Source organism: Macrotis lagotis, chromosome 4 (assembly GCF_037893015.1).
Source record: "Macrotis lagotis isolate mMagLag1 chromosome 4, bilby.v1.9.chrom.fasta, whole genome shotgun sequence".
Classification (NCBI taxonomy): domain Eukaryota; kingdom Metazoa; phylum Chordata; class Mammalia; order Peramelemorphia; family Peramelidae; genus Macrotis; species Macrotis lagotis.
The window spans coordinates 210,073,932-210,098,118 of NC_133661.1; positions in this window are offsets into that span (position 1 = coordinate 210,073,932).

Genomic DNA, 24,187 nt, shown 5'->3' on the forward strand with positions numbered 1-24,187 from the left:
TAAAAAGTTAGCTTGCTTTTATTCTTAGAAATTTCCAGATGATTCCATGACTTCTCTTATTAACACATTCTATTATGATCCTTATTGTTAAAATTTTTATGTCTAATCTAAACTTTTCATTTTAAAGCCCAAATTCATAGATGTTTCCTTTCCAATATACTGGGGATAGTACAGCAATTCCTCAAGCAATACTCAACATGTTTAGAAATAATGATTAGTCATAAGAATTCAATGGAATATTTTTTGAGATTTATGTAAAATTTTATTTTAATTCTGCTTTACTTGATAAAGTAGTTCATTTAATATTTGTCTAATGAGTTCACAGAAACCTCCCTCAAGTCTTAACTTCTTCCTGTAGGATTACTAAGATATTTCCTGCTTAAATTTCTAAATAAAAGGAGGAAAATAAAGCTTTCACCTAATTGCACTTTACTTGTGAACATGGATAAAGTGAAGTCTCAATTTGTTGGGAAATCATTGGCTAAAATTCTTTGGTTAACCTGGTGAAATATAAAGAGTTGTGTATTTAGAGTCAGAAAACTTAGGTTCAAATCCTAATTCTGCTATATTATAGCTCTATGAACAGACATGGACAAGTCTTTTTTTCTCTTTGGTCTTTGCTTTGTCATCTATAAAAAGAGAGAAATGATATGAAACCACTAGATCAATTGTAATCTAACTGACATGGAATTGGAGCTCACTGACTAAACCCCAATTAAGAATCCCTGCATGAGTGTATTGACCTAGAAAACCACATATTAACATTATGTTCTATTGCATCTTTATTTATTTTGTTAAGTATTTCCTTCCTTTCTTTTTTTCCTTTTGGCGGGGAAATGGTTAAGTGACTTGCCCAAGGTCACATAGCAAGTACTTGAGGCTGGATTTGAATTCAAGTTCTCCTAACTCCAGAACTCCTAACTCCTAACTCCAGAACTGGTAATCTGTCCACTGTAGTACCCTAAATATTTCCCAATTATAATTTTAATTTGGTTTGGCAGCTCTGGAGAATTTTAAGCTAAGGCTTCATGTTATATTTCTGGACCAGATGACCTATTAGGTCCCTTTAATTTCTAGATCCATTATTCTAAATCTATAATACTGAACTTATTTTCTTTCCTCCTAAACCCTTCCTTGCCCCCTCCTAATTTTCCTGTTACTGTCAAGAGCAACAACATCCTGCCACCCCTTCAGGTTCTCAAACTAAATGCTGTCCCAACTCCTCACTATCTCTCACCCCTATATCTAATCTGTTACCAAAGTCTGTTGATTTTACCTTTACAGCATCTCTCAAATACATCCTTTTCTCTCCTCTAATACTACCCTGGTTCAGACCTTAATCAATTCAATCCTAGACTGTTAAAATAGCCTGCTGGCGGGTTTGCCTGCCTCAGGTCATGTAAGCAACCTACTCAACTCCTATGACTGTCAACTTTGGTAGCAAATATAAAATGCTCTGCTATTCAAAGCCTTTTATAACAACTTCCACCCTCCATTTTGGCATTCTTCTTACCTCTTTCCTCCCATCCATCCCTGAACTCTCCTTTAGAATATTCATCCCCTTCTCAGCTCCAGGTCTTTTCTCAGACTGTCCCTAATATCTGGAACGCTCTTTCCCCTCATCCCATCCTCCTTGCTTTTCAGCTTTCCTTCAAGTCTCAACAAACATCTCATCTTCTATAGGAAGCCTTTTCTTACTCCTCTTAATTGTAGTGTCTTATCTCTTTTAGTTATTTCCTATTTTCCTGTATATAGCTTGTTCATACCTGTTTCTTTGTTTATTGTCCTTCCCTTTATGTTGTGAGCTCCTTGAGCATAAAGAGATGTCTTTTGCCTCTTTTTAATATATCCTCAGTGCTTAGCTCTAAGCCTACAGCATAGTAGGAGCTTAAAAAATATTTATTGATTGACTAATCTTATGATAATGAGTATCATCTTTTAAACCTTACTTTATACTGTGACTAAAAGATTCAAATTTCCTATAGTGATCATTGGCTGCTACAATCCTTCTCTATTGCCTCACCATGGTATGATGGTGGTGAGCATACATTCTCAAAAATCTGTGCCTGAAGAGCACAAACTCCAGCAAGTCCTCCTGATCTGGAAAGTTATCAAGTAGGCATTTGGCAACCAATCATATGTCTGATTTGAGGACTAGTCTAATTAACTTGGAAGAAGCTCATCATCTCTAAAGGGATGACCACCAAAGGATGATTTATTTTTTGTTAGACTATAAATTCAATGTGAAAATACAATCTATATCAATACAGGAAGTATCCATATAGAAGATAAGATTTAGCATTGAAAGTGAGTGACCTTTTAGGTCATCTCATTCAGGGGTTCTTAACTTTTTTTTGTATCATGGACCAGGGGTGTGCTATTAAATGTTTAATGATCAATTTAAATAAAAGCTTTTTCAGAGTTTAGTCCGCATTATTAATATTTTCTCCATTGATTTCTTAAATCTAGATTATCGACAATAATAAACCAAAGATAACATTTGCCAATTTCTGAGGTGTAAATGCTTACACTAAAAATTTAGCAATCAGCTTTCTTTAACCTGTATGTGCTATCTCAAGCACATCCCTGCATGGACAATTTTGGTGGTCTGATGACTCTTAAGGATCCCTTTTCAGAATAATGTTTTAAAAGGCATAATATAAAAAATAAAAAATAATAAAGAAAATCATTTATATGAACAGTTAGCAAAATATATCTTTTTTTAAGTTCATGGACCCCCCAGTTAAATGCAATGTTTTTTTTTAATGAAGCCCCTTGTGGGTTTACTAAATGCTATATGAGCTATCACAGAGTTCTCACTAAAATGGCAAATAAAAATATATTGTCAATTGTTTCAATAAAAACTTTTTAAAGTAAGTTTGGACAGCCCTGATTCTAGTCCAGACTTTATCCTCTTCCCTAGTCTGCCTTATATTTTTCAGATTTTTATAGGAAGCTAAGGTCCAGTGAGATTAAGTAATCTATTCAAGGTCATATAGATTATAAAAACAAAACAAAACAAAAACAAAACTGAGGGAAATAGATATTGTTCCCTTTTACTTTCACTTCTCTTAGTATGTACAAGCATAACTGAATGGAAACCGTCAAAGACATAACAGATGTGAGATGAGGGATTTGAATCCAGGTCCTTTGGTTCTAGTGTTCTTTTCAAAATACCAAACTACTTCAAAGTGCTGACATATACAGTAGTCTGCTAGATGGAGACTAGCCTCATGATGTATTAGAACTACATCCTTACTCAGAATTTTGGGGGAAAATAATCAAATTTCTGTACAACTAAAAAGTCAAATGGAGAAAAAGAAAGGATTACACATTATACAGGTGAACCAATAGCACATATTACATAGTAGAAATTGAATGAGATAACCCATGGAAAGCTCTTTGTAAACCTTAAAGTGCTGAATAAATGCTAGTTATCAGTGTTTTGTGGTTGATGTTTTTGTTGTTATCTAACCTATGACAGTTAAGAGGTTCACAAGGAGAAGCTATCAGCTCACCACTGCAAGCTGAAGACTACGTCTTAATAAGGCTCCTCTTCCTCTTTCAAGAACAAACATTAACATGTTTTCAAACAAAAATGTGTGTAACATCGTAGTATAATATATCTGATTGATATACTCTGTACCGTTATGCATTAGAGATTTCATTACTTTATAATGTGTCATGTATGTCACTGAGAAGGCTTGAAACACATTCTTTTGAGCTATGGTTGGTCACCTTGGCCAGGTCACAGAACTGGTGAAGGGCAACTACAAAATATGCTAAATGTCATTCAATAACCCTGACAGACATGGTTATACATCTACCACTTTGTAGATAAATGACACCTGCCATCTAAAACATAACCCCATCTCACATTTGTCACATATGGGAGAAACATTTTACATTCAGTTATACTTGTTCATGCATAGAGGTTTAAAGGAAAGAGAAAGAATATCAGTTTCATTTAAACATTGTGGAAAGGAAGGGTATTCTGCTACATTTAAAAATAATGAAGATGCTAATTTTTTCAGTTTTGTTAAAATTAATCACCTATAAATGTGATCTGAATAGCTATAGAAGTCTGCTTCATGATTCTCCAAGACCTCATATAAATTATCTCATCTGGTAATAATAATTCTTATTTTCTACTCTTCTAGCCTGTCATATCAAAAGATTTCCAAGCACTTAAGCAACAATCAGTAGCACTGCTAATGAATTGAATTACGAATTTAGATTAATTGACTTGTTCAATTGAGTTAATGCCAATTCCTGAAATATAGAAAATGTCAGAGTTGGAAATGCAATCTATAACTTAAGGAAAATTCTACTATATGGACATTCAACTTTTGTCTGAAGATCTCCAGTAAAGCAGCAAACTACTTTCTACTGACACAACCTATTCCACTTTTAGATAGTGCTAAATTGTCAGTTTTTTCCCCTTTTACTGAGTCTTGACTTGACTCTTTTGAACTTACACCCATTGCTCCTAGTTCTTTACCCAGGGGACAAGGGAAACTAGGAGTCCTACTGACACAGAATCCAGAACATATTTTTAAATTGTTATTTCTATTTTAATCTTTGAAAGAAAAGGTGCTAATGTAATTCTCTACCTTTGCAAACAATGTTATTGCTGGTCAATTGGCTTTCACTTGTGTCAGACTCTTGTGATGGGGGTTTTCTTGGCAAAGATATTGGAGTGGTTTGTTATTTTCTTCTCTGGTTCAATTTTACAGATGACAAAATTGAGGTAACTGCAATTGTGACTTTCCCAGAGTTATGCAACTGATAAGACAAGATTTTTAATTCAGTTTTTCTACACTCCAGGCACAGTATTCTAGCTACTGTGCCATCTAACTGTAATAACATGTAATATTCTTTTTTATTTACCTTTATTGAGGCTTAAGTTTCAGAATATAACAAAAAAATGAATGAGAAACCATGATAGACAGCTCTTCTCAGCAATTCAATGATACAAAATAATTCCAAAAGCCTCATGATAGAAAATGTTATTCACATTCTGAAAAAGAACTGAGTCTGAATGCAGATCAAAGCATACTATTTTTATCCTTTTTTCTTTGTTTTTTCTTTCTCATGGCTTTCCCCTTTGTTCTGATTCTCCTTTCACAACATGACTAATGTGGAAATATGTTTAATACGATTATATATGTATAACCTATATGAAATTGCTTGCTGTCATGGGGAAGAGGGGAGGAAGGGAGGGAGAAGCATTGGGTACTCACTGTCTTATAAAACTAAATGTTGGGGGTGGCTAGGTTGCTCAGTGGATAGAGCACTGGCCCTGGAGTCAGGAGTACCTGAGTTCAAATCCGGCCTCAGACACTTAATAATTACCTAGCTGTGTGGCCTTGGGCAAGCCACTTAACCCCATTGCCTTGAAAAACACCTAAAAAAACCCAACTAAATGTTGAAAAAAATAAAAGAAGTTACACTTAACATTGATATTAAGATGGAATAAGAAAAGGAGAGAGGAGAGTGATTTATAGAGATTCCATTCAATATTTTAATTAATCATCATTGCTCATCATATTTTTACTTTCACAATCTCTTGATATCCAGAAAATGGGAGACTTTTATTCTACAGAGTTTATATGGATTACATCTATATAAATACTAAAAGGCTATGAGGTATTGTTATTTTCATATGCTATTTCTAATAATTTTTCTGATGCCATTTTACAGCTAATGAAACTGAGGTTTTTCCCTTCCTACAAATTATACAATAAGAAAAAAGACTACTTATTTAACTGAATTAACCTTCCTAAAATACATTTCTAATGTATTATTAGAAATTGTTGTTGGATTCCTTCCATTCAATCAATCAATCAATCAAATAATTGATATCATAACTATGCAAGATGAGAGGGATTAAAAAATAGAATAAACCATTATCTGACCTCTTGAGATGTGATTGGTGCTTCCATTCACTCTTATTTCTCCTCCAGGGAATTTAAATAAGATGCTTTTGAAGATCAAGGTGTAATGCAAGTGGAAGTGATATAGCTGAATTCACTTTGTAAATCTATAAAATGCAGACCTCCTGAGGTTTCTGTAGTCTTAGTACATTTCATATCACATCACTCCTAGTATATGGTTCTTTCTGCTGAAAGAGAAAGAATTATATAAATGTGGTATTTGTGTTTGTGTTTTTGGAAACATCCTAGAAAGAATGATCTGATCAAAAGTATGAGATACTAGTAAAAACAAAACACATAAGCTTTACCTACTTCAAATAATTGGAGTTACAGAAACATTTGTGGATGAATATTTTTGACCAACATGATTTGAATAAGATTATATTTGTCACCTGCATATTATATATATATATAGATATATATATGTATATATATACATATATATATATCTATATATATATAAGAATACCTACTAAGTACCTTCTCCTTTGACCTTTGGCTAATCCTCATTTTTAATTGAGGATTGTAGTGTTCATAGCATACAAGATTAGTAAAAGAATAATGGTATTTAAAAGGGGAAGGAGTATAAAAGGGATCTTCAAAAAAGCTTTGCAGTCTTCCAAAAAGCAAAACAACAAGAATTTATGTAAGAAGGTATATAAAAAATGCTACCAAAGAAACATATGGTCAAAAAAGAAATGGGATTAGTCATGTTACAGGAATGAGGGGAAAACCAACAGAGAGTGTAAGCACTATCTCAGAGTTCTCATTAAATTAAAGAAAAGTGAGGAAGGTCTCCAGCAGATTGGGTGTATGCTCCATGGTAACTTTAAAGATGGAAATGAACAAAAGTCACAAAAGGCAGACAGGCATAGATAAGTTTTAATCCTTATCATTGGAAGTAATACCCTCACAGATGAGATCATGGATCTATTATAATATATCCAAAGTATATACTATACTTTATGTTTGCATACATAAATGGAATACTAAAAGTCTTAGTGCTATAATACCTGGTAGCGATAAATAGTTACATAAATATATATGTGTTCATAAACATTTACACACCTACACACATTCACATATACACACATAGATACTGTTTTTGTAATCATGGGAAAGTTCCTATCTATGAGCCTTAGGCAATTCTCTAAAACTAAATTATAGGCATCTTGTGATCTGGTTGGTTATGGAAGTTCCTACAGTGATGAAATGCACATTGACATGTATGCTTGTATATAAGTAAGTGTATTAGCCATAGTATAATGCTCTCATCAGGATCCATAAGACAGGATAACATTATAGATCGGAGAGAAGACCCTTTCAGTAATTAAGACCTTTTGGATCTTCAAAATCTGTACTCTAGAGAACCAAATTATAGTGAAATTCCTTTGTATTCATAATCTAATCTTGTGATTTTCAAAGAGCTTCATCCTACTCCAGCTTGTCACAACTACACTTTTATCTCACTCCCCGACAAGGGGAGTGATGAAAAGGGGGAGCATCTTAAGAGTGTTCTTACTGTACCACCCTCTTCTCCTAGGAAACGGAATCATAGGGACTGGATTTAGGATTTTATAGGTACAAAACTAATATACAATACTATATTATTCTAGTTATATTAGCATTGCTCTATAAAGACCTCTTCCTCTACCATGGCAAGTTGGTGCTTTCTCTGAAATTTAAAGACTGCAAAAGTTGCCTAGAACAAGTTAAATGTCTTGACTAGAGTCACATAGTATGTGCCAGAGGCAGGATTACAACCCAGGTTCATTATATCATGCTATTTTCCAACTTCACATCAACCCAACCAATACAGTTAACTATTTGGGGATGCTTTTCATGTGAATTTTCATATCTGACACATTCATCTTTTGGAGAAAATAATGTCTTAGGTCACCACCTCTTTTGGATACTGTCAATTCTTACAGATGTGATTATGACTTTCATCACTTTAGATAATCAGATCTCTTCTCTAAAGCTCTTAGACTATAAATCTATTAAGGATGGAAGGTCCTTAGGGGCTAAGGGCATTCAATGTCAAAGTCAAGAATGTTTAACTTCAGGCTCAGCAGAAGAATATTATAATGACATAGATGCCTTTATTTAGCAGCAATGCAATTTAGGAATCCATGTAGCCTTTGCACTGACAACTCCAAACCCACAATTATAGTGTCTGAAGGGCATGACTAGGAAATTAACTATGACTTATTTCATATATAACCTCTCTTCACAAAAATCTTAAATGTTTCACAAAAGAAATCTTCCTAGTTTTCCAGTTAGATAAGAACAAGAGGAATCAAGATGTAGAGATGTGTTCAAACAGGCCCATTGTACATAATTACTAAGTTACTCACATTGGGGAACTAAATAGAGTTGCAAAGCAACTCTATAGTTAATTAAGATTTACAGGCAACTCAAAAACTTTATTTTATTTTATTTCATAGATCAGTTATGTCACAGCTCAGCAAATCTTTCACTAGAGATACTAACAAAGAAGAAAAACCAACTGTTTGAACTTTCATTTCCTTTTCTTCTCACTAGTGAAAGTGGTTAATGAACAATGAAATGACTGGAAGTCAGACAATAAAGAAAGAAGGAAGAAATGCATAGGGCATGGTAAATCAAAAAAATGAATAGTTGGATTTGTGATAATGTAGAAATGATTATATTCCCCTTAAAGAGGGAAACCAGAAAATAATAGCAAAACACAGAGGTAGAATTGATTAATCAAACAACAAGCATTTATTAAGTTCTTACTATGGTTGAAGTACAGTGTCAAGAACTGAGCACATGTTTCAATGAAAAGAGTCCTGAATTTGAAGCACTAAACTTAGAAGTCATAAGACCTAAGTTCAAAGTTCAAATTCTAGCTTTGCCACTTATAACCTACTTGAATAAGTTGCTTAAATTCTATTGGGCTCATTTTCTTCATTTTTAAAGTGAGAAGTTTGAACTAGATGATCTTTGAGTCTCCTTTCAGGTCTAGATCTATAATTCTATGATCTTTTCTTTTTTATCTTCTCCAAGATCTCTGAAGATTGCATAAATCGAAAGAGGCCTATGAGAGTTGCAAGTTTTTTTGGCTGTTGTTGCTGTGGCTATTTTGAAATTGGACCTCATTTTTACTGAGCAGGTTCACTTATTTCAGTCATGTCTGTCTCTTCATGACCTATTTGGGATTTTCTTGCCAAAGATACAGGAATGGTTTTCTATTTCCTTTTCCAATTCATTTTTACAGATGAAGAACTGAATGAAGTAAATCAGGTTAAGTGACTTGCCCAGGGACACATAATTAATAAGTGTCTGAGAATGGAAATGAATTCATGAAGATGAGTCTTCCTGATTATAAGCTTAGTACTCTGTCTCCCTCACCACAGAGAAATGAACTTGAGACCCTATGTTTGAGGGAAACAGGAACAAATGACTAGGAAAAGGAATATTAAGCAGATAATTGTTTAGATTGTCCCCTAGTGAATTTAGTCCATTATGTCTTATGAGTCTAATGAGTTGAAAATATTGTAAGCAACTTAAGAGTAAAGTATGATGGACATCTTTGTAAATCAAACTTCTGGGGAGGCTGGTGATTAATTTGATCTTGGGAGTTCGGAGAAGTATTAGGTTCAGATGATTGTCTGTCTGTACTGTTTTGCAACAATATGATGAATCCTCATGAGTGGGAGAATACTAGACCTAAAGAAGGGTGAACTGGTTCAAGTAGGAAACAATAGGTCCCAGATCCCCTACCAATTAGTAGTACTTCCTACACTACCTTTCTAAGCATTGATTTTCTAAATTTTTTAGAGTTGTAATAACTTTACACCAACTGTTACCTATCCCTCAAAAAAGTGCTTGTTGGGGCGGCTAGGTGGTGTAGTGCATAAAGCACCCGCCCTGGAGTCAGGAGTACCTGGGTTCAAATCCAGTCTCAGACACTTAATAATTACCTAGCTGTGTGGCCTTGGGCAAGCCACTTAACCCCATTTGCCTTGCAAAAACCTAAAATAAAAGTGCTTGTTGATTTGTTGCATGATAACTAAACACTTTATGGAAATATTACGAGAGACAATTTGTTAATTCCTTTATTGCTTATTCATGTATAGGATAGTTAAAGTATGTGGAAATGGTAAGCATTGATTAATGACATTCAACCTTGCAACAAGTTGAAAACTTACTTGGTTTGGAATTTACAAACCATTAAAAGATCTAGAGAGAGGTATCTGTGTATGTTTGTGTGTGTGTGTGTGTGTGTGTGTGTGTGTATCTGTGTGTTTGTGAGTGATGACTCCCTTTAGCAGTGTTGTGATACCTACAGAAACCTTTTTGGAACTGTTATAAATGCATAAATTAAAATGTATCAAATTACAAAGAAAACCAATTTTATTGAAATAGTTGTATATATTTATATATATTTACTATATATAAATATTAATATTGAAAATATATTATATATTTATACATATATTTAAAAGTTCATAACATATATGTTTTATATGTTATCTCTCACCTTAAAATATAAATCCCTTGATGACACTGTTTTGCCTTTACTTAGTAAAGCGTATGAAACATAATGAATATTTAAAAAATGCTTATTAATTAATTAATTGATAGTTTGATTTCATCCTCTACAGAAAGATTTACAGAAAGATGTAGATGGTCACATAGAAGAATATCCAAATCAATATGATCAGGGATACATTGAGACATTAAAATAAAACAGACTTAAAAGAAGGAATGTATGCTCCTTTGTTAGTAGAAGATATTTTTCCAGTTAACTAAAAACTTAGATTTAAGCAACAGATTTGAAGAGCAAAGCTGACTTATGGAACCTCCAGAAAATTATATACCATATTTATTTCATTTGAAGTCATCCTCCTCAATCTATAACTAGTTATCACCACCACCCTTGAGGTACTAATTTTCCTCTTTGAAACATTCTAATCTGAGGGCAGAATTTGGCTGTGAGAAGAGATATTGAAGAGGATAAATAATAGAATGGAAAATTGTGAAGCACAACAAACACAATTTATTTAATTATGAAGTGAATTGAGATGCAATACTCACAGCAATGCTGAGGGACATATTAATTTCAATTTTAGATAGTCTGTAAATCTTAAAAGTAGATTACAATACTTTAAAAGAACTCTAATTGGAAAGGGAACATTTTCAACCCCAATGGTGGTAGTTATCACTGAAGATTTCAAATATATCACACCCAAGAAAAATTTTTATTAAGGATACCTCAAGGCACTTATAATCTTACATAACAGGTGCAGCATAGTCACTTAGAGAAGAGCCCAAACATCATTTTGCATGTAGCAAGACTAGATAATCTTCATATATTTATTTGCCAGCTATTTTTTTAGCTACATCTTGGAGAGTTCATAAATTGACTTTGACTTCTCTAGTTTATGATTTTGCAGCATCCCTAAAGATAAAATGTTTTCTACTGCAGCCAAGAAGTTTAATGTTGCTACACTGCATATTCACTTGTATTGCAAACTAAGCTCAGTATTTGAATGAGAGATTACTTCCTTTAAAGCCAAGAATTTTAGTGAAAATACTTTTAGAAAAAAAAAATCAGTTTCATCTTCTGACAACTTTCATAAATGTTATGAAATAAACACACCCAAACTATTTTACTTTTCATTTAGGCCTGGGGGGAAAAGTGCAAAAAAACCCTCCACACTAATGCAAAACCAACAAAACCAGGAAATGAATCAATAAACCAACCACTAAAAAAAAAAAAAAACAAACTTCTATTTATTTCACAGCCTTAACAAAAAAATAAAATGTAGTAGATACCACATCTCCCTTCAAACTTGTCTGGCATCCTACAAGCACTCTTCTCTATATAATCCAATTAAGTATGGATTAGAGGTTTTGAAAATTTCTAGGGTAAAATTCCAGAGCTAAAACTTAACAGACCAAGAAAGCCATATATTAAGTTTAAAAACTTAGTAAACTCTATCATCTCTATCTCTATCTCTATCTCTATCTCTGTCTTTATCTCATCCATATCAGTCTTTTAGATCATAGATTTAATGTTCAAAGGCACCTAAGAGATCATCTAGTACAAGTCCCTCAGATGAGAAAACTGAAACTCCAAAAGGTAAATGACTTGTGGAAGTCACAAGGTTAGTAACAAAACTGGGATTTGAATGCAGTTTCTCCAAAAAAAGTCTCTAGGACTTTTTCTACTGTACTATAGTGTTATGATATTTAAAAAAAAAATAGACCCTTTGATGCACTGATTGGCTACAAAATTTGTGATCATAAGTATATTTAGTGTTTGAAGAGCTCTAGCAATGCAAAGGAAGTGATTGATATTAAAAAAAAACCTGGAAAATAGATATCTAAGATCTGTCTATCCTTCATTTAATAGAGGGGAAAAGTTCAGTTTTTAAGGATATGAGTAAATTTCAGGATTAGCTGAGGCCATTTAAATAAAGAATGACTCAAATTTTAATGTAATTATTTTATTACACTGTACCTAAAGGAAGTTACTTAATTTGGTTTTAAAAGAAAATGTGTTTTTTAATAAAAAAAAACTTCTTAAAAATTTGAGCTTCTAAATACAAATAAGGCATAGAGAAGTACCTTAGTGACTCACCACTATTAAATATGTCTGAGGCAGAATTTTAACCCAGTCCTCCTAATTCCAACTCCTATGCTTTATCTACTGCACCAACTTGACACCACTCTATCTACTGTACCATTAAACCATTGCTCAATTTGTGGTCTTGGCCTTCCTTGATGCCAGTTCTTTTCTGGTTTCTTTTTAATCTATTTGGAATAAGGAAGTTTCTGGCTTGTTACTATCCTCCTATTTGACAACCCCCACCATCACCCTTTTTTTTTGTTTTCCTATCATTTAGTATATTTCTACCCCAAATTCTTTATGTTTCTTTGTGTGTGCTCAACCCTTTTTATCAATTCATATAATGAGATTCATATGATATCCACTTTCCCACTTCTTTCTCCAAATTTGTATAGTGTTCTTTTCATTTGCATATTATTCATGCTTTTCATATTCATATTATATAAAAACAGCAGTTCTATCCACATCTTGATCCTTTCTGGTATATTCCTTTCTATTTCTTGCTTACTTCAGGTATATTTCTTTCCATTTCTTGCTTCATGTCAAATCCCCATAAGAGAACAAATTTATCTTCAGGTCATTTGTTTTTCTTATTAAATTTCCTTAACACATTTTAAAGACATTAAGATACTTTAGAGATATTTTCCCCTTATGCTATTAGAATGTTAGAACTGCATCATTGTACAAACTTTTAATTGTTCAGCTAAATTTACCTTTCTAGATTTCTCTTGACTCTTGTATTTGCATTTCAAAGTTTCTACTCAGTTCTGATTTTTCATCAGAAATGCTTGAAAGCTCTTTATTCCATCAAGATTGCAAGGTATGTTCTTTGCTGTAAGCCTTTATCCTTTGTCTTTTGGAATATTTTATTCTAAACTTCCTCTTGTTTCTAATAGAAGCTGGTAAATTGTATGATCTTGGTTGTGTCTCTATAGTCCTTGAACTCCATTTTCTGGATGATTGAAGTATTTTTTATTCTGATACAAGTGTTCTGGATTTTGGTCATTATCTTCTTGGATCACAACAAAAATGTGGCATGTCCCCCAAAGAGATGGGATCCAGATCATCTTACTTGTCTTCTGAAGAACCTGAATGTAGGTCAAGAAGTAACAGTTAGAACTGAACATGGAACTACTAATTGCTTTAAGATTGGGAAAAGAATATGACAAGGCTGAACAGTCACTTTATTCATAAATATATGCAGAGTATATCATATGAAATAGTAGGATTGCATGAATCAAAAGTCAGAATTAAGGTTGCTGGAAGAAACATCAACAATCTTAGATATACAAATGGGGGTCCCCTTACTCTAATAAACATAATTATGCAAATCCTGACACCATATATATATATATATAACATGGTCCTCTTCAATTATGAAGGATGAACATCCTATTTTACTTTCTTGGATTTTTTATTTTAATGTTCATTTCAGAAAGTAATTGCTAAATTAATTTTTTCTTTTGACATTTTATTCTAAAGGATCTGGGCAGTTTTTATTTATTATTTTTTGAAATATTGTATTCAGCTTTTCATTTTGTCATGGTTTTCACAGAGTCCAGTAATTATTCAATTATCTTTCCTTGACCTGATCTATGTGTCAATTATTTTTGAAATTAGCTGCCTTTCATTTTCTTTTATTTTTTCAATCTTTTCATTTTATTCAACTTTTTTTGTTCTTTCATGCTGTCATTGATTTCTATTTGATTAATTTTTTATTAGCATGGCAGTTGGGATTAAGAGACTTGCCCAAGGTCAAATAGCTAGTAATGTTTATCCTTCATCTTTAAAGAAAATCATGTGACATCATGGGAGCTGATGTCACGATATGCACATGAATTAGATTTGAGTGAGGGGGTGCTGTGTTAAGTCCCCATCTTCACTTTCTTGTACAGAGTTATCTGGATCCAATGGCCAGATATGAATCAGGATGATTGGAGATGGCACTGAATGAGAGACAATCAGGATTAAGTGACATATCTAAGGTCATATAGCTAGTGAGTGTCAAGTGTCTGAGCCTGGATTAGAACTCATGTCCTCCTAACTCCAAGGCCAGTGCTCTTCACTGTGTCACATAGCTGTGCTTTACAATTACTAAGTTTCAAATGCTTGAGGTTGTATTTAAGTTCAGTTTTCCTGATTATAGAACCAGAGCTCTATCTACTGCAACACCTAGATGCTCCTGAGGTGGTTAATTCTTAATTTCAAGGTATTTTAAAGTTCACTACTTTCTTTTCTAAACTTCATTTTCTTCCATTTTTTTCCTCCAGAGCTTTTCTTTCTTTTTTTTTTAACTTTCTTGATTTCTTCCAGGTAGTCCTAGCATAAAATCTAATTTTCCTTATAATAATAGCTAACATTTATACAGTGCTTACTATGTGTCACTTACTGTGCTAATAATTCATTTAAACAACCCTGAGAAATAGATGCTACTGCAGATGATTAAACTGAGGCAAAAAGAGGTTAAATGACTTGCCCCAAATCACACAGCTAGTAGATCACTGAGGCTGGATTTGAACTCGGAACTTCTTGACCAGAGGGAGTACTCTATCCTGGTGATTACAACTTTTAGGAAGTTACTTTCTCTTTTTAGGCTGAGTTTTTGTGCATATTGATCAATGTATTCTTTGGTTTATTTACTTTTTCCTGTCTTAGTCCTGAAGCTGGATTTGGCGGCTGACTCAGGCTCCATCTCCTGCTGTACTTTTGGGTAGGGTGGGTGACCTTCTTTGGTTTAAATAGGATCACCTGGCATTTGGCAATAATCTTCATATTTTGGGATATGGCACTCCCTTTCCCACCCCCATCTGTGGGAGCACCAGATCTTCAAGGCTATATAACATCCCATAAGAGTGTTAAGGACCTCAGATCCTCTGCACCTAGGAATCCTAATCTGAACACTGCTGTAATCACCCTCATCATTGCCGATAGTCAATAGGCTCCACAATGAGGACCTTGGAAAAGACAACTACTCATTTCCTACTCGCACTCATTTTGTATTTCTCTGACTTCACCATATGTGTATAACAAGTATCTCTCCCTCCCCACTGTTTTTGAGTTTTCTTTTGTATGTTATTTTTCTCTCTAGTGTGTTTCTGACCACACTAGGTATTTCTCAGGGTGGCACTCTCCTCTGAGAGACACAGAGTCTTTCAGAGTACTCTATCTCTGGTCATTCTCTTGTCATGTTAGGAGACTGCTAGGTTGTTTTCCTGGGTTCACCTTGGTTTTTCTGGTGGTCTCCTTTTTTTCCTTTTGCCTGTGGGCCAGGCTTTTGGACAATTTTCCATGGTTCTAGGATGAAAGAAGTCATTTACAATGCCCTTGCTTTAGATTTCCTAACCATTATTCGGGTGCAATTTTTATATTTCTTGATAGAGTAGGGTTATGTGAGTGAGGCTGTTTTTCAAGCAACCATCTTGGCCAGGAGTCCATGCATTTTTCTATTCCCCTTTGGTACATGCACAATTTTGATTCTATAGTCCTCAGTACTCTGTGATTTACAGTTGCATAGGTTCACCAGAGGTCAAAATGAAAAAAAAAATATGGATTTTTCTTTCAAGGAGAAGCCCGATATCATTGGAAGCATTTCACAATTTCCCAAACACAAGTCAAACCTTCTCTTCTTTTTTAAAACCACTCTAGACCCAGTCAAATTATTGCCTCTTGGATTTTATTGGATGCACATCAGAATAATAGTTTAGTTCTATTGATTGTTAAACATGAATGTATTATTGTCACTATTTGAAAGATTAGCAATAATGTGTTTAACAAGTACTGTAACGTTTTTGGACTGGAAATTGAAAGGGATGCCTGCAATTTGCCTAATGTTCTATGTCACCCAAACCCAACTGTGGCATTTAAATGAAAAGATCAAGTAGGGATACCCTTCCTTTCTCCACTGATTCTTTCTTCCTAGATTCTTCTGGGTGACTGGACAGGAGGGCTTACAGGATCACAATATCTGAGAGTTGGAGGGGACTTCATTGGTCATCTAATCCAATCCATACTCAGAAAAGAATTCCCTCTGTGATATATTTGACATATGATCATCCAGCCTCTGATTAAACTTCCAAGGAAGTGTAAGCCATAATCTTTCCAGGCATACCCTTTCACTTTTGTATAACATGACCATTGTGACATGACTGTTCACACAGGGTAGATCATTTAGGAGTTTACAAGAATCTCTGCCATTGGTTACAGTCTTGATCACCCACTTTTCATTGATGGTCTCTTCTCTCTAAGCATTGTGACATTTACTCTTACTATTCTCTTCCTATTGGACAACTTTGCCTCAGTTTCCTTTGCTGGATTTTTATTCAGCTTATGATCACTAACTGAGCATCATGCAGGATTCTCTTCTTTTTCATTAGGTGAATCTAATCAGAACCCATGGATCTGAGCTGGCTCAGCTCTAACTTTTCTGCTTACCTTCAGATTTTCATGTCGAAAATATCTATTGGAGATGTCAAACTGAATATCCCAAAGAGAATTTAAAGTCCAAAACAGAACTCATTATCTTTTTCCTCAAGTCTTTTTCTCTTCCTAATTTCCCTATTATTGTTGAAGGTACACTATTTTCACAGTCACCCAGGCACAACCTATCATTCTTGACTCCGTATTCTCTTTCACTCCTAAGATCCAATCTGTTGTCAAGTCTTGTTGATTCCACCTTTGTTACAGCTCTATTCTCTCCTCTGACATTGTCACTCCTCCGGTGTCTCATCACCCATACCTGGATTATTGTAGTAGGCTGCTGATTGGTCTCCCTACTTCAAATTTCTCCCCTTCAAACTATTGTCTACTCAGCTATTAAATTGGTCTTCCAGAATGACAGATCTGACCATGTCATCCTACCCCTACTCAATAAATTTCAGGGCTTCCTGTCACCTCCAGGATTAAACATGAAATTCTGTTTAGTGTTTAAAATCCTTTACAGCCTTCCTTCACAACCCTCCCTATTTCTAGTTTTCTAGTCTTATTCTACATATACTCTGTGACCCAGTAATACTGACCACCTTGCTATTCCTCAGGTAGCATACTCTACCCAGTTCCAAACATTTCCACTGGTTGTCCTTCATGCCTGGAATTCTATCCTTCCTCACCTGTACCTCCTGTCCTCCATGACTTTCTTCATATCCCAGCTAAAATTTCACCTTCTAAAAGAAGCCTCCTGACCACTCTGCATGAGTACCTTTTCTCTGAGATTTCCAATTTATTTTGTATATCTTTTTCTACATTGTTTTTTGCATATTGTCCCTTTGATAAATTGTGAGCTTAAGGTCAAGAACTGCTTTTACCCTTCTTTATGTAGCACAGTGTCTGGTGGCATGCAATAGGTACTTATTAAATGTTCATGGGCTTACTGGCTGAAATTGAGGGTTATCAGACCATAACCATATGTCATAGCAGTACATCCAAAGATTCTCTGAATATGACTATTTCCTCTGCCACTATGTCTTTCAAGTGTTGCTATCTAACCTGCCAATGTACTCTAAGGATTTCTGGCCTTTGTCACACAGTCCAAAACTGCATCTTTAGATTTCTGGATCCTTCCTTTTGCCTTGCAGATAACTCTCTTCCTTAAGAACTGGCCTTCTGAATTTGGGGGGGGGGGGGGGGTGGAGCCAAGATGGTGGCAGGAGAAGAGCCTCTCCTAGGTGTTCTCTCCAAAATATTTCAAAAATCTTAAAATTATGATGCTAACTAAATTTCTGAGAGACAGAACCCAGAGAAAGATCCAGTGAGGCAATGCTCTGGCCCATGGTAACCTGGGAATCATGGCTCCCAGCAGTAGAAGCAGTTTCCTGACTTGCACCCCAGGGAGCACAAAGTACAACTTGGAAGATCAGCAGGGAGACCTCTGCCAGAGAGAATGTGAAGCCCAGGCCCCCAGCCAGTTGCAGTACTCAGTGTGGCCCCAACACTCAGTGTGCCCAGATCCAGGAAATGGAAGCAGGCTCATGGAGCTGGCAAGCAGGAGCCTCTAGGCAGCTGTGCCCTGAATGCTCAGCCCACCGAAGGAAAGGGAGTGGAGGAAGACCTCTGAGGTCTGTCCTCTGTACCTGGAACAGGACTCTGGGGCTCTGATCACATTCAGATACTGATCATACTCTAGGCCCTCCCATAGAACAGGGAACCCCCCCCCCCCAGCCCCAGAGGCAGAGGGGTGCACTTGTGGTCATTCACAGACCAGGAGAGCAGTCAGAGCCTTACACACTGAGGTCCTTGTGGGGGGTGTGCCAATAAAACTGAAAAGTTCAGGAAGCACCCCAATACTAGGCACAAACTGGGGAAATGAATAAACAGAACAAAAGGAACCTGACCATTGACAAATAATTTGTCTTGTATCCCAAGGAGGATCAAAATACTCAATCTGAAGGTGAGGAAGTACAAGCTTCTGCATCCAAAGACCCCAAGAAAAATAGAAGTTGGGCTCAGACTATGATAGAGCTCAAAAAAGATTTTGAAAATCAGGTAAGGGAGATAGAAGAAAAATTGGAAAAAGAAATAAGAGATGCAGGAAAAACCATGAAAATGAAGTCAGTAGCTTAGTCAAGGAGATCCAAAAAAATGCTGAAGAAAATAGCATGTTAAAAACCAGCTTAGATCAAATGGAAAAAAAAAAACAGTTCAAAAGGTTATTGAGGAGAAGAATGCTTTAAAAAACAGAACTAGCCAGATGGAAAAGGAGATAAGAAAGCTGTCTGAGGAAAACAAATCCTTCAGATGTAGACTGGAGCTAAAGGAAGCTGATGACTTTACAAGAAATCAAAAGACAATACTTCAACACCAAAAGAATAAAAAATTAGAAGAAAATGTGAAACATCTCATTGAAAAAACAAATGATCTGGAAAACAAACTCAGGAAAGATAATTTAAAAATTATTGGGATATCTGAAAGCCATGATCAGGAAAGAGCCTTGACCTCATTTTTGAATAATTCCTACAGGAAAATTGCCCTTATTTCCTAGAAGCAGAGGACAAAATAGAAATTGGGAGAATTCACTGATCACCCCCTGAAAGAGATTACATAAGAAAAAATTCCAGGAATATTTTAGCCAAATTCTAACATTCCCAAGTCAAAGAGAAAATATTACAAGCATCCAGAAGGACACAATTCAAATATCATGGAGCTGTAGTCATGATCAAACAGGACTTAGCAGCAACTCCATTAAGGGCTCATAGGGCTTGGAATATAATATTCCAGAAGGCAAAAGAGCTTGGAATACAACCAAGAATCAACTATCCAGCAAAACTGAACATCCTCTTCCAGGGGAAAAGATGGACTTTCAATGAACCAGGGGAATTTCAAATGTTCCTGTTGAAACAACCAGAGCTGAACAGAAAGTTTTACCTTCAGGTACAGGATTCAGGTGAAGCACAGAGAGTGGAGGAGAAGGGTAAATTATGAGGGACTTAATGATGATGAACTGCATGTATTCCTGCATAGAAAAATGATACTGATAATACTCATATGAACCTTCACATTTAATAGAGCAGGTAGAAGGAGCTTTTATAGATGAAGCACAGGCGAGAGCTGAATTTGAAGATATAATATATTGTAAAAATGGAGTCAATGGCTAAAAGGGAAATGTATGGGTAGTAAGAGAAAGGAGAACTGAATATGCTAAAATATTTCATTTAAAAGATTTTTTTGCAATGATATAGAAGGGGGGAGGTGAAGGGGAACGAGAGAACCTTTACTCTCATCAGAAATGGCTCAGAGAGGAAACAGCATACACACTCAATAGGGTATAGACATTTAGAGTAAAAAGGAAAGAATGGGGACAGGGGCAAGGAGGGGATGTAGGTGATAGAGGATAGGGTAGATCATAGGAGAGGATAGTCAGATATAACACATTTTCTTTTTTACTTTTTGCAAGGTGCTGAGATTGGGTGGCCTGTTTGGTACCACTGGCCAGGTGGTTGCTGGTCTCTGGGGTAGTAGGTGGGCTTGGGGCCTCTTGGTCCCAGGGCCAGTGCTCTGTCCACTGCGCCACTCAGCTACCCTACAACACATTTTAGAAGAGGGACAGAGTGGCAGCTAGGTGGATCAGTGGATAGAGCACTAGTCCTGGAGTCAGGAGGACCTGAGTTCAAATCCAATCTCAGACACATAATAAATTGCCTAGCTGTGCAACCTTGGGCAAGTCACTTAACCCCATTGCCTTGCTAAAGATATATATATATATATATATATATATATACATATATATATATATATATATATACACATATATATATACCTTCTGAAAAGTTAGTTATGAAACAATAAAAAAAGAAGAGGGACAGAGTGAAAGGAGAGAGAAAAATAATAGATGGTATTGGGGAGGAATGGATGGAGGGAATTACAATCAGCAACAGCAGCTGTGGAAAAATATGGAAGTAACTTCTGTGATGAACTTATGATAAAGAATGTGATCTACCCAAGACAGAGCTGATGGTATCAGAACACAGATTGAAACACATTTTTTTCCTTTCTTTTACTTTATTTCTCATGAGATTCTATATTTTTGTGGGGGAGGGGGTATTGTGTTTGCTCTTAAACAAGAATATTTTAGTAATGTATAAATAAATTCATATCAACCAAAGAAAAAGAAATAAAGAACAACTTAAATTGCAGGAATAATATTTAGTACTCATGGCTAGAGAATACCAAAATAATAAAAATGACAATACCAAAAAAATTGAGTTGTAGTAAATCAGTAATATTTAGGGGTTTTATGGGGCATTATGATCTCCTTTGGTACTCTAATAAAATCTATGAACCTAGGGGCTACTAGGTGGCGTAGTGGATAAAGCACAGGCCCTGGAGTCAGGAGTACCTGGGTTCAAATCTGGTCTCAGACACTTAATAATTACCTAGCTGTGTGGCCTTTGGCAAGCCACTTAACCCCGTTTGCCTTGCAAAAAAAATAAACCCTAAAAAAAATCTATGAACCTTTCCTAGAATTATATTTTTAAATAATGTAAATATTGAATTTTTGTTGATGCTTTATAAAAATTAAAATATACTTTTTTCCCATAAAAAAGAATTGACCTTCTTGCTTTTTCTATTTGCATTCCCAATTTCTAGCACAGTCTATGGTATAAATTAAGTGCATAGCAATTTTTTCTCCATTCATTCATTTATCTCATCTAGGAATATCTGCTATATTCCAAAATTTGACACAGCCAATACGATATCATTCACAAAGAACCCCAACCATCTGTAGACCTTTATCATTTATAATACTTCCATTTGGTCCTCTGTTACAATTTTCCATGAACAGTGACAAAACCCTTTGGTAAGAATGTCTCCCTGTTTTATGGTTTCTTAATTAGAGAATTAAATAAACTTATCTTTGTCTTTGTGTCCATCACGTAATCTTTTACGATCTTAACATTTGCATGGGAAATGCTTAGAGATACCTTGGTGGAAGGATGACTTTAAGTCTGCATTTTTATTCTACTGAATCAAATATTCTTTGATGGTCAAACAGTAAATATAATGAGATCATGAATTCTTTTAACCTCTGATTCTATTGTAAAACTATAAATATGGGGTCTGCTATAGAATATCATTTACAAAAATCTGTCTACTCACTACTCAAATTTTCCTCAAAGCTACTCTCAGTATGTGTGTAAATTATCCTTAGAGAATTCACAGAGATTAGAAAGTAGATGTAAAAACTGGGAGCAACTGATATCTTCTCATTGAAAAAGTATTGTTCTCTTTATAATTTTTCCTTCCCCCACTATAACCTTTTATTACTTTTCAGAACAAATTTAGTGGACTCCCCAAATCCCATCTCTCTTGCCTTTGCAAATCATGGCTGCATAGTGGTCTCTTGAGGTCCTTCAATGCATGGAAGGGAGTCTAGAAATATGTTGTGCCTTGAATTTAAGGTGGGTAGTTGTAGAAAAGAGTTGTGTCACTTCTACAGTTCTGAACTGGAGTGACTCCATGGGCCAAGGCTATAGTAGAAAAGACAAGACCTCTGCCTCATTCCTTTACCTCAGAATTTAGGGAAACACTTAAAAAAACTCTAGAGTATATCCACTGGTTTGGAACACACTGGGAGAACTTCTGTTTTCAATATAGATTAGAAGTCAATGAACCTAAATGCTTCATTAATTCAATTTATTATGCAGTTACTATGTGCAAGTAGGCACCATGTAACGTTCTGGAGATACAAAGACAAAAAGACTTCAAAGAGTTTACATTTTACTTAGAAGGAATTGGGGAAGGACAGAAAGGGGAAATACAATTTATTCAGAAATAAGTAAATAGAAAATATTTCAAGAGTAAGAAAGTATAGGCAACTTGTTGGGGTGGGAGGCATAAGATCAGTTTAGGTTGGAAGTGATGCTTCAGATGAGTTTTGGGAAAAAGTTAGCAATTCAACAAAATAGAGATCAGAGGTCAGAATGGAGTGTATTTCAGATAGGGGAGGCAACCTCCATAGGAGCACAAAGATGGGAGATGACAAATTGAATAGGAAATCAGCTAGGAAGCCAGTTATCTAGAACAGAGAGTGAGTGAAGGGGATATTGGTATGGAAATATATGTAGGAGTAAGTTATGGTGATTTTTAAATGCTTATCTAAGGAGTTTGTATTTTGGTTGTTCCAAATAGAGAACCACTGATAATTGGAGGAATGACTGTAATTTGGTCAGACTTGTCATTTAGGAATATTAATTTGGCAGCTATGTGTGCAGGATAGATAGAAGAGGGTGGAGACTAAAAACAGGAAGAAAATTAGTTATAGACTTGGTATGAAGTGATAAAGGCCTGTACTGATGCAGTATCCTTGAAGTGGAGAAAAGAGGACAGATATAAAAGATATACAGATTGTGGATTTAGACAATAAGAGAGGGAGAACAGTCATATGATGCTCAGGTTGCAAAACTAAGTGACTTAGAAGGATTATGGTATTTTTAATAGAGAGAGAAAAAATTGGTAGAGAGATGGATTATGGTGGAAAATATAATGAGTTTCATTTTGGATATGTTAAGTTTGAGATGTCAATGGGTTATCCAGTTAGAGAGGTCTAGCCTATGGTGAAGAAGTACTTAGATGATACAGTGGATAAAATGCCAAGTCTAAAGTCATAAAGCCTGAGTTCAAATCTGAACTCAGACACTTTTTTAGAGGTAATAGGGGTTAAAGGACACACAGCTAGTATGGTTTCAGACACTTGTATAATTATCTGTATAAGCCTATATACACTGTATAAGCCTAACCAAGTCACAACCCTTTTTGCCTCAGTTCCTCACCTGTATAATGAACTGGAGAAGGACATGGCAAAGCTCTTCAGAATCTTTGTCAGGAAAACCCATGAAGAGTTCGACATGATTGAAATGACTGAACAATAGGCACTGTAGTTGGTGATATGGGAACTCTTCAGTCCATCCCATAGTATGTATGAATGCTAGAGGGCTTTGTTATTAGAATTTCAGCACATCTTCACCCCACAAAGATATATTATTATCAATATTATTTGAAGATACAATGCTAGAATCATTATGTCTCGTACCCTTTCACCATAGTCAGGAAAGTCAGTATCAGTTGGTTGGCCATACTGAGGAACACTGAATACACTGGAATGTATTAGAAACATGACAATGAATAAGTTCTAATATCATTAATTGATTAATAAGTTGGA